Source organism: Calypte anna, chromosome 1, assembly GCF_003957555.1.
Source record: "Calypte anna isolate BGI_N300 chromosome 1, bCalAnn1_v1.p, whole genome shotgun sequence".
In the NCBI taxonomy this organism is placed as follows: Eukaryota; Metazoa; Chordata; class Aves; order Apodiformes; family Trochilidae; genus Calypte; species Calypte anna.
The window spans coordinates 40400951-40416346 of NC_044244.1; positions in this window are offsets into that span (position 1 = coordinate 40400951).

Below are 15396 nucleotides of genomic sequence, written 5' to 3' on the forward strand. Positions count from 1 at the left end.
GTTCTGCTGAATTTTAAAGGATGTCAGAATTTCTAATTTAGTATTATTAAAGAATAAGAGGTTCTGACCTCTTCTTGGAAAAATGAGATATTCTATCCTCAGAAGTTTAAAAGAAAGTTGGAAACCCCATAATACCTACACTTGGTGAAAATTATTTTGGACTGTAATTTAGTCTTATAAACTGCTGAAAATTGTGCAAATGGGTAAGCTGTGAGTAACTTCCCTCTCTGCCTCACTTGCTAATATGAACACATTCTGCTACTCTTTAAATTGCTCTGAAAAACATGCCAAAGAATTGCAGTTCCCTCTCTCCTCAACATACCAGAATCATGAGAAGAAGTGATTTCCAAGAACTGATAACAACCAGCAAAGCCTTCTGACATGTAGCAAGATACTGTGCATTTGAACCTGTTGATTCTAACAGGCTTTTGAATGTGAGCAAACCAAAATATTTACCAACACCTAGCTACTATAACTGTAGTTGCAGTATAAGCATGGTCTTCTTGAAAAGTGAAATCTTTTTAAGACAATAAAAATTCTAAAGCCAAAATAACTTTTTTATTTTTTTTCCCTGCATTGAGAATGTTTTTCAAAAAATTAAAGTATCCTGGGAGGTCCTCCTGTCAAAACTAAGGTTCCCATGTAAGCTTGGGGAGAAGAAGGTAATTTAGCTTAGCTGTAATGAATTCCATTAAGAAAAGTTAGGGCACAGTTCTGCAGCTTAAAATTAAGCATGTGTGTTTCCCTGAACCAGGATTTTGATAGTACATAGGAAAGCGTTTTGTTCAAATCCAAGCTAAACAGTCTTGATATACAGAGAAGTCTAATTTTATAATGCTATTGACCCTACTCTGCTAGTATCAACTGCATTGTTTCTATTGAATTTATTTAGTCTGGGTTTACCACAATGTGCTTTTCTACATCAGCTGCCTCTCTAAATCTCTCCGACAAGGATTTTTAATGGCAGGAAAAAGGGTCTAAGCAAAACTAGTAACTAAATTTTCACTTCTTAAGCTTCTAGAAAGCAAAATCAAATGTGGGCTTCTCTGATGGAATTTTAAACCACTTACTAAAATGAGAAACTTCCAGCTCCATTAGCAGACACTTATGAAATGAGCACTACCAGATGGATGCTTCTGTGCCAGGACCTGTCTGGCAACTCATCAATTCTAGCTACAGAGAAAAGCCTTTATGTTAGCAGGAGCAGAGAGGTCTCCCTAGCCCTCCCAGACTGGTCCTTGCACTTGGACAATCTTTCTCAGGGAAGTCATCAGCACCACTCCTAAACTAAGTATATAAACTGTTCCTAATTTCATGCAATTCCTTTCCTAACTAAAATAAATGAACTTAGGGTCTGAAGAGCTATATAATGAATGATCTTCTTAATTCTGTGCCTTGTGAAGGCTGCAGAGATTTGAGGCAGGAAGTCCATCCTTTGAAATTCTGAAATAGCAGCTTATTCACTTCTGGACCACAGCTAAGACTGAAAAAAAAAACCAGCAGGGAGATTTGTGCTTTCTGGTTAGAATCAGAGATAAGTATGTTTGAAAGTCTCAGAAATGTTCCTTGATCAAACAGACTGTAATATTTTTTGATCCTATTTGATTGGGTGAGAAGACAAAATGGGTCTTGGCACTTTTTTGACCCATATTGTTTTCCTCTAAATATTCCCAGCTGTGAGCTATTTGTTACGAGTTTCCAAAAAAAAAATCTCAGTTTTTAAGTTGACTAAAAGAGATATTTCCAGAAGAAAGACTGGATCTTTATGTAGGTAAATATTTCTGGTATAAAACAGACTTCTAAGAGCAATAGTATACATTCAGCCAGGAGCATTGCTAAGGGAATTAGTATCCAGTGACAACAACCTGGTGTTTGAAATACTAGGCACACATAATGAACTCGCTTGAGAACAATCTTCATAGATAAATACCCATAAAATGAACGTTTTCTGGCTAGTAAATAAATATGAAGACATTATGTTCCTCATGAACAGATAAAAGCCATTTAAAAATGAGTCATTGTGGACTGTTAGCTGATTCTCCATAGAAAAAAATGTTCTCATGAAGTTTGCAGCCCATGTTTGCAGACTTATGTGGTTTGGATAAAGCAGATAAAAAAGAAAATTTCTAGCAACACAGGAAAGCTAAAGCTTTCTGAAACTTGCTGATCCTTCTGTGCTTGTCATTTTTGTGCAGTTACAGAACTTTGTGATATTTTTTCCCCTCCTGAAACCGTCTGCTACTCAGTCATGTGGCTTTGTTGATTCCAGTCCTTTCATATTGTACAAGCAGCTATAAATTGAATGCAAGGAAAAGATCTTCTTGCATACCCAAGATCTTCTTGCATTTTCTGCTGTCACGACCCAGATAGGGCACCCGGGGAGACACAGATTGGACCCCCTTGCTTTTTTAACTCTGTATCAGAGAGGAGCCCACGTGCGGCTGGATCCAACCTCATAGTGTCAGATATGGCCCTCCCCAGGAGAGTGATTTGTTTACAGTCTGAGGAGGTGTCTGCTCAGCTGGCAGACACCCCTTGATCAGATTAAGGTGAAGCAACACTCAAGGTCTGTATTTGAACATAATGATTAATTAGAACTAACTCATTCCAATTCATAATAACTCATAAAAGCTGATACTTAGACTATTATACGTGCTCAGGCTGTGCAGTCATAAAGGCTGATTATTTTGATCACAAAAGTAAGCTCAAGCTGTTCAACCTGAGAAAAAATTGTGGCAAGCATTGAAGCATTGTGTTAGTTCAGAAAAGAGAAAGACAAAGCGAGAGTAGGAGGAAGAAATGTTAAGATAGATAGCAGAAATTGCTGGTCCTGGTTCCAACACTGGGCCAACCAACAGGAGAGGGTTGGTGTCAATAAAACTCCCCAAGCCCAGCAGTGCAGCCCCTCATTTTATAGCCTGGTTGAGTCATCACAGCTGACCAGCTGGAATGGACTTCAGCCCTCTCTGCTCCTCAGTCATTTTCATTCTCAATCATTATCATGATACACAGGACCCAGGCCATGTGCAGACCCTTGTTGTTGTCTCCATCCTTTCCAGCAGTCCATCTGGAATGCTAGTGGGGGTCTGTCTGGGGGCTTACAGTGATGTTTCACACCACTTCTCAGAATACACGTCCTGAGGACTGTTCCCTCACATCCACAGCCTCTGAACTGCCAGAAAACTATCTGCTCATACCTACACCATTACACTTCCCTGCAACAATATTTTCACCTTCCAAAATAGAGATTCCCCTACTCTAGTTTCAAAGGAGAAGCACCGTAACACTAATCCATGTACATTTCCCATATAATTTCCATGGAGCTGCTTGGAGACAAGGGGTAAAGGTATGTGTCTCAATCAGCTCTGCTTCACTCTCTGATCTGCCAGTGTCCCTCCTTCCCAAGCTAAAAGCTTTTTGAAGTGACCCTCTGAAATAGAGCACACTCTTTCTATTTTTCAAATAGAAGGTGAGAAATCTCATGACATTTAAAACTGGGAATACTCAGAAGACCTCAGAGCAGCTGCTAAAAATCCTAATAGTTGTGTGCTCACATTAGTTTCACCACCTTTGCCTCTATTGCAGCAGCATGGGGATGTGCCATTGAAAGACTGCTGTGTTAGGATGGTGCCTATGAAAAAAACCCCTTTTCTGTCTATCTCCCAAGTAATAATTAGTTTTGATGACTGTGGTATAGTGAGTAATGCTCCTGCACTGAGGTTATTTATAGTAGTGTGTTGGTGATAGCCTCATTGCTCCCTATTAAATACAGCTGACTTCCAACTTTACAGTAAGTACAGATAAGGATAGAAAAACATATTTGCTATCCAGCTGTTTTGGGGAATTTAATATTGAATTGACCTTCTGGTGTACCCAGTCCACTTTGACTTGTTCTCACAGGCATGACATTCAGTAATACATTCTCTGTTACAGAAAATGTCTTAGATCTTCAGCCCAGGACAGTTTTTCTTTGGATTCATTGGGTTAGTGTTTCAGACACATACTTTTCTGTTACAGATCTCTCCTACTGTCTTGTCTAGATTTATTTATAGTTTGATTCTGTGCCAATGTTCTCCAGTAGCTTAAATAATTTTATTCCTGTACATTACTGACATGAGATCTTTGGATAATGAACTGTAGGCAGGGATGATATTCCTGTCCTTGGCTTCTCTGGTTGGGATGCAAAACAACAAAGTCTGCTGTGGTGGAGCTGACCAACCCCTGGTCACTTAAAAGACTCTTTGTGCCTCTTCCTATTGATCTTTCATCACCCTGGACAACCAGGAGGACTATCCACAGGATTTAACGTGAGTTTTTCTGAGTTCCTTTTATAATGCTACCTTGTACAAGACTTCACTGGAAATAACTTGTCATAGGGTGCTTTTTTAAAGTATTTTGGAACTGAAAAGGCATAAAGTTCTTCTAAGCAATGGAAAACACTTTAACCAGTGCATGGTTCTGTCTCTCCTTTCTGTTTGCCACATGATTGTAACACTAAAGCTTGAATAAGAGAAGCAGATGCTATTTTTTACTGATCTGACCTAAAGAAGGGTTCTGTGTAGATAAAAACATGAACAGTTTTGGGTAGTCTCAGACAATTATAAACCTAATTAATAACAACTGTTAAATTTTTTCTGATTCTTGCCTTGTACATTAAACCGTTAATATCTCTACTTCTATTGTACAACAAAATGGATCATATATAATCTACACTAATAATAAATATTTCTAAGCATTTACGTAGTTGTATCAGAAGCTTCTAATTCTCCATTTACGTGAGATGTAAAGCACAGAGAGATGGTTTCTATTGTATAAATTCCAGGACAGAAACTTTTTTGTCAGGAACTGAAATCATATCCTATATGCATCTATAGGTTTCACGTGGTTTCTTACACCACTACTCCCATCTACACTGGAAATCCTTATCCTCCTTTCCTGGCTGAATAGAGTCTGAGCTTGCAAGTGCTGTTCAGTTTTCAAGTATGCAGCCAATTGAGCTGTTCTTATCCTTTGTACTCTGCCTCCTTGTCGAGTGGTTACGGAACATCTGGAAGCAACTGGGTGTGAAAACAAGTGGGTTTTTTAAAATAGATATTCTTTTAACTGCTCCTTCACTAGTTTGTTTTTTTTTTTTTTTCTTCCAACTCCTCCTCTGTCCTCTAGTCTGCAGAAGATGAGTAGTATTTTACATCAGCTTCTTTGGGTTTTAGTTACACATTTTCCAATTGGGCTGCTTCAGACTGCCTGTGTAACACTTCAGCCATCACACTGTCTGCCAGGCCAAGCCTGTGCTGCCAGTATGCAGCTTGGGGGCCAGAGGGTTACTCACGTTCCCAATAATGCCCAGAATATTGTTCAAGGAAGCACAGGGTTGGCATCAGCAGAAACATAGATCATATGTCTTGGATGCTGTGCCAGAAGCGAAAGAAAGACTGAAACAATTATACCAGGAGGCAAAGGATACTAACCACAAATATAGCTGAGTCCCTGCTTTTATATTTCTGCTCTGTGGAGGCTGACAAAGTACATGCTGGTGTTCCAAGAGCTGAACTCACTGATCCCTCCCTGTGACACTGTTTGCCTACAGATGAGAGGGGACAGGGAATAAGAGGCAGCAGCGAGTGAGATTTCACCTGGGAGAAGGGAGAGGGTTCACCATCAGGCTGTCCCACCAGACATCCTGGGAAGAATCATCCAGGACTCCTACACAGGTGGGTTCTCAGGCACACATAAGGTGGGAATGGAGGAGTGGGAATTGCAACACAGCACACCATCTCCATCCTATTGTTTTGACAGGTGCCTATGTCCAAAGACAAGGTGGCTAATGAACTCCACAGGTATTTTGTAACTGAGGTATGCTGGGCTGCCCACGGATTTATACAGCTTTTCCCTTTTCTCCTTCCATCTTCCCTCCAGGGCTCCTTGTTGCCTCCTGTCTTTTGTGTCTTTTGTGGTTTGTCCACAGTGAACCAGATTAGAGAGCTGAGGTCAAAAATGGAAGCTCTGTTTATAAATTTTATCCTGTGACTGCTTTTGCAGGGAAAAAGAAATGTCATATTTACTTCAGACTTTCAAGAAAGTTTTATTAAGATAAAGCTTTTTGCAGTGATCTTACTTTGCTATGTTCAACTGTCTTGTGGGCTGAGACCTGCAGTTCCAAGAAAGGTGAGTTCAGAAACAAAAAAAGGAAGAATAAATAAATGATGCAGAGTGCCAGCTAGGGCCTTGCAATGCAAAAATGAATGGGAGAAAATAATTTCTTACATTTCCTTCCTCCAAGGAAGAAAGATAATAAGCAGGATGTCTCTGCTAGAGTACTAGATCCCATGTCAAGTCCAACACACATGCAGATCCTTGCATGGAGCAAGTCACCAAGAAGACAAAGTCCCTCTGGTAACACAAGTTCCTCTGCTAGTATTCGACCAAATGTACAGAGCTGCTCAAGCCCTTGCTCCTCTATCCTCCCCAGAGCACTTCTGGGACATGCAGGCTGTCTGGGAGCTGAAATTTGAGTGTTTTTCAGGAGACAGATGAGTCAGGTGCTTCCAAGAAGGAAAACATCTCTTGTTCTCCTTGTCTCCATGCATTCTTATGGTGCATAGTGCCTGTGCTTCCAAAAAAGAAGTTGAAAGGGGCAGAGATTCTGTATTCATTTGCCTGTACTTTGATATTACACGAATACCTTGGGAATGGTTTAATTAATTCTAATATGCATTTTAATTTTATTTATTGCACTTTCTGTCACACTGCACAATTTTTTGGCTTATAATAAGGATAAGCAGCCAGATCAGCTAACTACAAATTGATTTTTCTTCCCTAAATATGACCGTAAGTTTAACAAGATTTTGTTTGGCATTTACTGCTCCAATTGTGCCTATGTTTAGCATATATTGTTACTTGTAATGAAATAAACTACCACTACTATGCCAAAAAGTTTTATTAAAATATCAGAAAACTGTAAGCAGTGTATGTAAGTCAGTTAGATGGCACTCCAAGAACATAAACTAGCAGTCACTGACATTGCCACTGAGATTTTATATGGTAAGAAAAATCAGCCTGCACCAATGCTGTCCATAAAAATATTCAGGCAAGAAAATCCTTAAAAAGATCAGTGGCTCCTTCATCACAGGTTGATGAACTTCAACCCCCCCACATAAAACTGCAACCAATTTAAAACCATATAGTTTAATATAGTACAATATGTTCCACAATAAAGTAGAACCTATGCAGGAAAAAAAGTACTTGCATTTGAGAAGAACCACCCATCAAATCACCACTGTTTCTCAGGAGATGAGCACAGGAGACATTCTGAATTTTCATTTCCAGTATTGAATCTGTGTTTGTGTTGCTAGTGGGAAAGACATGAAGATGGATGATTTAATAATTTACACAAATTACCAAGGACATCCATAGGAGTCCAAAATTCAGCTCATTTTTCTGTTTAGTGTTTTTCTAAGATTTCAAATATATCACAGAGGGCAAAGCAGCATATCTCCATAAATGTAATGTTTGTAATAATTACATTAGCTCTGAATGGTAGCTCTAGCTTGTCCCCAGAATAAATGCTGAAGTTTCAAAGAATTTGATTAAATTATCTGTAGGTCCTCCTATCTTACATGCTCCCTAAGCAATTCTGTAAGGAATGGGAAATGCTCCCCTAAAATGTGTTCATAACTATGTAGTGGGAGAAGAGTGCTTGCTCTGTGACCTCCTTAACCCCCCAGCTTTATGGACTTTCCAAGTACTTCCCAAACTGGTATTATCAATCCTGTATCTGGGATAGCCTGAGCCCAGCACAGCCAGGGATGGCCCTGTGCTTATCAGCTTTGCAGGAAACAACTTTCTGTATTGATTTGTAAACCAGCAGTTGCTCGGAGCAGCTTGGAGTCTTCATTCTTTCAAAGGCAGCAGCATTTCCACATTTCATTTGCCACATCTGGCAGGTAAAGATATTTCATAACAGCATCATGGGCCTGCAGCACAAATAATCCATCATTTGGTATATGGAAATAAAGCAGCCAGCTCCAGAGGTGTGAACTCCCTCAGTTAGGAGGTATAGGACAGGCTGCATTTCCATGAAAGTCGAGTTCCTCCTGAGGTAGCTGGAGTCATCTCATGTCTAATGAATTATCTGATCCCACACATTCTCTTGTACCAGAAGTGATGAGCACCAGCCAGTAATAAGAGGGTGGAACCTTTCTATTAAAGCTGTCCTTAAAGTGTTTGAATAAGAAAAAAGCCTATAGACTAGGTCAGGAGCACTGATACTGAGTCCTTATGAATTGTCTGCTTTCCATCCAAAGTGGTTTGTCTATATGGAAGAAGTTGCTATTATTTGTGAAGAAAATGAAGAATATTCACAACATCTGCATCAGACCTAGTTTTGAAAAAGGTTTTTATGTCATGTATTTCTCTGTTGCATCTTACACCTGAGCTAGGGGATCACTGCACCCAATAGAGCAGCCAATTCCTATTCCCTTCCAACTACATGAAACAAAGGATGAGGGATTAAAGCAGAATGAGTTGTCAGAATCTGGATGGCAAATCCAGCATCCACCCTGGGGATTAGGTTATTTGTTTCGTTTGTACTTCATTTGTATTATCCTGTTTTACTATCACTGTATTTCTTGTGAATATCCCATGTTCTACCTAACCTCCACCTTTATTAGTATGATAAATAAACACATTACATTGGTCAGTTATTTAAGAGATTAAAAGAAATAAAATAAATCAATACATCAAGGTTTTCGGTCCCTTGCTGAATTTTTTTCCTTCATGAAGGGAAGCTGTACTTAGTTTTTCCAGAAGCATCTTCTCTCTTCAGATCTTGTCTCCAAGGTCTTGCAACACCTAGATTTTGGCTTTACCTACCAGCACCCTGCAGGGTTCAAATATTATTATTTTTTTTTCTTTAGGTATCTTAAACATCTAAGTTTTTTTTAGCTGGCATTTTGCTGACTAAAATCTTTTATGTATTTCTGACTCAACAAGGTTAGAATATGGAGGCTTTTTGATAAGTTCCTTTGATAAGTTCCTTTGATAAGTTCCTTTGATAGTTTGTAAAACATGGAATGTGCATTTCAGAAACTGTTGCTTCTATTTTAAATTGAAGGTGAGATTAGGAAGGAAAGGAGATGTGTCTGGAATAAGAATTTCTGAATGGTATTACCTTATTGTAGTCTAAACATTCCCTTAATGCAGTTACCTATTTGTGCAAGTTTTCTCTACAATAAATGATTCTTTAGAATTTTTTTCTGATAGCTGTGCAGCATTTGCCATTGATTTTCTATCTACAAATGCCGTTTTCTCATAAGTAACTTGCTAATCTCATTTTGACTCTTTATTAAGAGTTGCCTTTGTTAACATGCTGGGGCAGTGATTTCTATATGAGTTATAGATAACTTTCAAATGCATTTGTTGGAGAATGAGAATCATTTGCATTTATGAACTTCTAGTGGACATCAATATATTCTAGAGAACAATTTTTAGAGTTCAAGAGGCAGTGACACTGTGTCATTGAAAAGGACAATCTCTTTATACAGGCTATTAACCTTCACATACAGCTTTTTGATCTCGCTCTCTCTCTAGGGCTGTATCAACAATCTTTATTCTGCTTTTAATCCTAATCCACGATTTTTACAACATTCCTTATGAAGACATATGTCAGATGGTGACAGTTCTGTTTCTGGCAGCAAACCAGCCTCTCAAATTGTATAATTTTTTCTGTTGCAGAGATCACGTGTTGCTGTTAAGTCCTCATTGCCCTTAAATTGACTTCATCTTGTTCAGGAACATAGCTTGCTACTTCCTGAAGCACAAGTTAATAATTCTGTCTAATCTGAGCATACTTTTAATTCTTTCTTTAACTTTATTTTTGAGTTGCAAGACAGCATTAGTGTTTTTTACTGCACAGGTTTTATGGGTTAAGAATTTTATTAAATGAAGTCCTAAGCATTTAGCTTTGACCATTACTGTATGCTGCAGCTTCCTAAGTTAACATTTATACACAGTTTTACATTACTTCTGGTCTTTGTTTAATCTCACCATATAGAAAATGTTTATTGTATTCTACATCAGGGTAATACTGCTGGCAAACAATAGTGGTGGCTATTCTATCTGTTTGAGTTGATTTGAAGTATGTTTAGTACATATATGACAAAAGGTATCATGTATGTATATTATCTATTTGTGCCAGACATTTAAAATGGTTTAAACTTTTCAATCATTTTTCTATGCAAAAAATAAAAAAAATCAATCTATAAAATCAAAAATCTATAAAAACAAAAACCAGTCCTTAGCAATGGGAAGAATTTGGACTGGGTGTGGTATACCTCCCTTTCTTTTACCATTACAAAACCCGGTGTCTCCACCCATATGATGAGTACCTCTTTGCCTTATAATTTAAATGCAGCGTGCTGCTTTGGTCTGCCTCATGTTTTCTCCAGATACCTTGGAAGACACTGTGTATACCTAAGATATATGCATATATATATCATGCAAAAATCCATTATTTTCACTGCTCTTTTTGGCACTAAACAAGTTTGTAAGATCCTAAGGACAGAGCTGCCTCTTCTCTGAGTCCATATGCTACTAAACACATTGGGAGCACTCAAAGAATAAGCCAACACACATTTGAAGAGCGTCCCTGTTAATGCTAAATGAAGTTTCCATACTTAAACATTCAGATGCTAGAATGCTCTGCTGAGGGAGCTGGGGGTGTTCAGCCTGGAGAAGAGGAGGCTCAGAGGAGACCTCATCACTCTCTACAGCTCCCTGAAAGGAGGTTGGAGCCGGGGGGGGGAGTTGGTCTCTTCTGCCAAGTAGCTACCAGTAAGACAAGAGTGCATGGACTTAAGCTCTGCCAGGAGAGGTTTAGGTTGGATATTAGGAAGAAACTCTTTACAGAGAAGGTGATCTGACTGGAATGGGCTGCCCAGGGAGGTGGTGGATTCTGCATCCCTGGATGTTTTTAGGAAGAGACTGGATGTGGCACTCAGTGCCATGGTCTGGTAACTACAGTGGCAGTAGATTAAGGGTTGGACTTGATGATCTCGGAGGTCCTTTCCAACCTGGAAGATTCTGTGAAATGTAAAATTTAGGACTGTACTAATAACCTCACATATGCAGTCTATGAAACAGTGAAGTCAAAAGCCCTCAACTTTAATGTGCTTCATATGAGATATTTTTATTTTTTTCAGATTTAGTGTTCAAAAATACAAACATAATAAAGCTTTATACCACAAAATCCTGATGTAATGTTTTCACTGGGCCCTACTGGGCATTGGCACAGGTAAGGGTAGTCACTAGCAGCCTGTTGACCTGTCCAGTAGCAAGTATATCTCTGTTCCAAAAAGTATTGCTGGGCTTTCTTGGGACCAAGAGTATAGAGTTTTTGCATAGCATTTCCTTTGTTGGGAATAAACCTTTCTTTCATAACATTATGTCTATAAATCTGCAAGGCTTCATTTGTCACTGTAAAACACACTCCTTAAAGCTGAACTCATAAAAGTAAGCTGAAGGGCAAATAACATTTTCAGCTAGGTTTTGCACTACTAATTTAGCAGGAATTTAAAGCAGTGAAAAGCTGCAGTGTGTTCCCACATGGGTGCCATGGGCTTCAACCTTCCTATGATAGGGATTTCCTGCTGCAAAACCTTCCTTCTCAGGGTAGTACCTAGCTGGTGTAGAACTGTCCCAAAGGTCTAGAGAAGTATGACTTTTCACAGTCATGGTCATATTGTTCCAGACTTTTATAAGGAGTGCCCATCACAGCAGGGCATATTCATGCTGGATATGTTTAGACTGTAAACTACCAAAAAAATCAAATGCACAGTGAGCTTTTATACTGTAAATATGTTCAGCAAATGGAGTTTGGTGGGATGAGGATAATTTTTGAACCGAATCCATTCCCAAGAGTAACTCTTCTGTTTCATTGCCTGTTGCAGGCACTTCTCGTGGTAATGGGTTGGAACATTATCATTACAAATGATGCAAGCCTGAAGTTCATCTGGTGGGTTAATACAAAATGCAGGATGATAATTTCTGGCAGTTTCTCACTGTGTTTCTTCAAGCACAGAGGATTTGGACTGTGATAAATGCTGGTAAACCTTAGACAGCTGTCAGGTATGTTGATGGTGGGGAACTGGGTGGGAGAGACTGTATACACTAAAACTGACTTTGTTCACACAATGATTTGCTCCAAATATAATTAAAACTGAGCCCAACCAGCAGTAATTTTTCACTCAGCTCTCACTTCCCATTCTGCTTCAACTGAGCAAAGAGGAACTGGTGGTCCCCTCTGACCTCCATTCCCTGCATTGAAAGCTTCTCTTGTTCTGCTGAAATTATATGCCACTCACATTTGACTTGGAAGGGTTTCACTTACTGTTTTTCTTCCTTACATTTTTATCAGCAGTGACATTGCTGTGAAGCCTTATGCACCTCTGGATGACATTTATGCAAATTATGAGCTAGACCATTTTGTACATTTGCTAATAATTTGCCTACAACTGTACAGTTCAGCTTAATATATTCATACTGAGCACTGGGGAAAAGCTTGGAAGTGAGGGGCCAGGTATCTGTTGCAGTCTACCCACAGTGACCTTTTCCAAGCTCTCACTTTTTTTTAAAGCATGAAGCAATTAAAATTGCCTTTCTTCTGAGGAAAGGCTCTGTAACTTGACTCTACAGTAAGCACAGCAGAAATGCAGAAGCGGTTCCAGCACTGGGCAGGAGAGGGAGTATCAAAATATGTAGCTCCAATCCAGCCCCTCTCCCTTTTACCCTTTAAGCCAGGCATGCATGTGTAAAGTCACACATACACTCTCCTGCTCTTTCTATCCCTCCTCCACCATCACTTAGTACTCTGACCTCTGTTTACCTGTGTCCTGGTTTGGCCCAGGATAAAGGTGATTTTCTGTCTTGTACTTTTGCTTTTAGCTAAGTCTCTTGTAAGTAGTTGCACTTGCAGAAATTAACAGCAAGTTTCTCAGACAGTCTGTGCTTCTAGGACTCGATGCTTATAGTTACTGCTAGAGAGTGGTATGCAGAGCCAAGGACACTGCTCAGCTCTGATGAGAACATTTTACCATCCAGGAGGATAAAGAGGTCTCACCTGCAGCCCTCCTTTGGGGAGGAACAGACAAGATAGATGCCAGAATTGACCAAACAGAGTATTCCATCCCATATGCGTCATACTCAGTATTAATTTGAGGCATCACGAGGGCCAAGCCATTGATTTCCTGCTTCCAGCTTCCAACTGCCTGTCCTTCTTGCCTTTCCTGCTTCCCTTCCTTCACCCAGCATCCTGGAAGGATTCTGTCCGTTCACCTGCCTGTGGTCCTGGTCCATGCCAGCCCATATCTGTGTGTTCCTGCCTCCAGTTCCCGACTGCTGCCAACTCCAGGAGTCCAGCCTGCACTTTTCCAGGGCTGCCCTGCAGCCTCGGTGGTGACGTGAGAGTTATTGGGGGAAAGGGGGAGGAATGTGGTTTCCATTTTCCTGTATATTTGTATATATTTAGTAATTTCTCCTATTTATCATTACTGTTTCATTAAAGTTGTGTAGTTTAGTTTCCAACCCATAAGTCTCTCTCCCTTATTCTCTCTCCTTTCTTTATCAAGGAGGAGAGAGAGATTAATAGAGAGCGTCTTTTACTTGGTTTAATTGCCAGGCCGGTGTTAAACTGTGACAACCTGTTTCTATGTCTCTGTTACAGGAAGGTGAACAGTGAAATGTTGATACTTAACTTTAAGGTGGCATAAGTAGCATCCTTTTGATGTGGTTGTCAGTGTATACCTCCTTAGAGGTATACACAGTCATCATCTTAAATGCTAATTAATGTTTAAAAAAAATCTCCCATGAAAATATGAAATGTAGTTTGCTGTGGAAGATGAACTATTTGAAGTAAATCTACACAAATTATAACTTTGTAAAACTTGTCTGTAATGATGAAATGCAGTGTGGGTGTAAACATATTTTGTTTTGTTGGGGTTTGTGTTTGCATTTTTATTAATACATCTGTAGGGCTTTTTTCCTGAATAAAACACACATATATTTAATAGTGGGGAAGTCATCAGAGACAGGCACTGTCCTGCTAAAAAATTATCTTAAAGGAAATTTTTTAGAGAAGAATGGGAATCTGTGCATTGTGGAATTCCCTTTAGAAAACTTTGCCTGTTTTATATTGACTTTGATACAGAGGCTAAACTACATTTAAATATTTTACAGCAATACTGCCTTTAAATGGGTTATAAATAATTCACTCAATAGCTGAACAGATGTCTCTGTGGAGTGCAGACTCTCTACGTCTTAATGAGTAGATTTAATAGAGTAAAACAAACTTCCAAGCTTTCGTTTATTGGAAAACAGATGACAGGAAATCTAGCATGCTGCTTTGTATAGAAGAAACAGATAAACTAGAAATAAAAGCAACAGGGAGTGACTAGATATTTTTTGTTATTATTTTTGAGCAGCCAAATTGCACAATATCATGGCCAATACTGTTTTGTTCTCACTTTTATGTTTAGAGGAAGCCTTGATTTTTATTTTTCCTGAACGGTCTTCACACAGAAATGGGAAAGACAAGAATTTGCTTTAAACAGAACTCGAAAAATTTTAAAAAAGCCTGTTCAAAACCCAAGGTGCTTCTGAAAATGTAACATAACAAAATTTCTTCATGACTGACTTCAAAAGACCCTCCTGCTGAAGTAGAGACACAATGTGACAGCAGAAGTATTGCTGTCCTCTGCTACTGGAAGGCTTGCAGATGCTTTCTCCAGCCATCCAGTATCCCTCTGCACTGCTGTGGGTCAGCACTCTTCAGAAAATTGGGTAAGAACTTGGAATCAGGACAACAATAGAACCTTGTGATGGAAAATATTTTCACCCTTCTCCCTTCACCCTCTTCAATTGATTGGTTTGAAATCTTTAAAGTCCTTATAGTATAAAAAATACATGTTTGGAGATAACAATCCAGATTATCAAATTTTAGAAATTAATCTATCTTCAGTGATTTAAAAATCTTAAGGAAAAAGAAAATCCAAAAATGAGATGATCAGTCCAGACTCCTTATCTTCCCTTCTTTCACTTAACACGCACCTGACATGAAATTCAAAAAAACCCCAAACTCTTGTTATATCTGATCTGCAATTTTCTTGCTGTGCCATTTTTCCCTATTCTAACTTTAGCATTAAATCCCTTATTTTGGGTGAAGACTGTAGGTCTGTACGTAATTATATACTGTAAGACTTCTGCTTGACATTCCAAGTCTTTTCCCAGTACTTATAAAATTCTTGAAGCTGTTACTAGTAGGAAATATTACTGTTACAAAAGCAAATATTTCTTTATAAAATCTTATGGTGTAAGTGTGTAGAATTGTATCATCCAAAAGGGCAT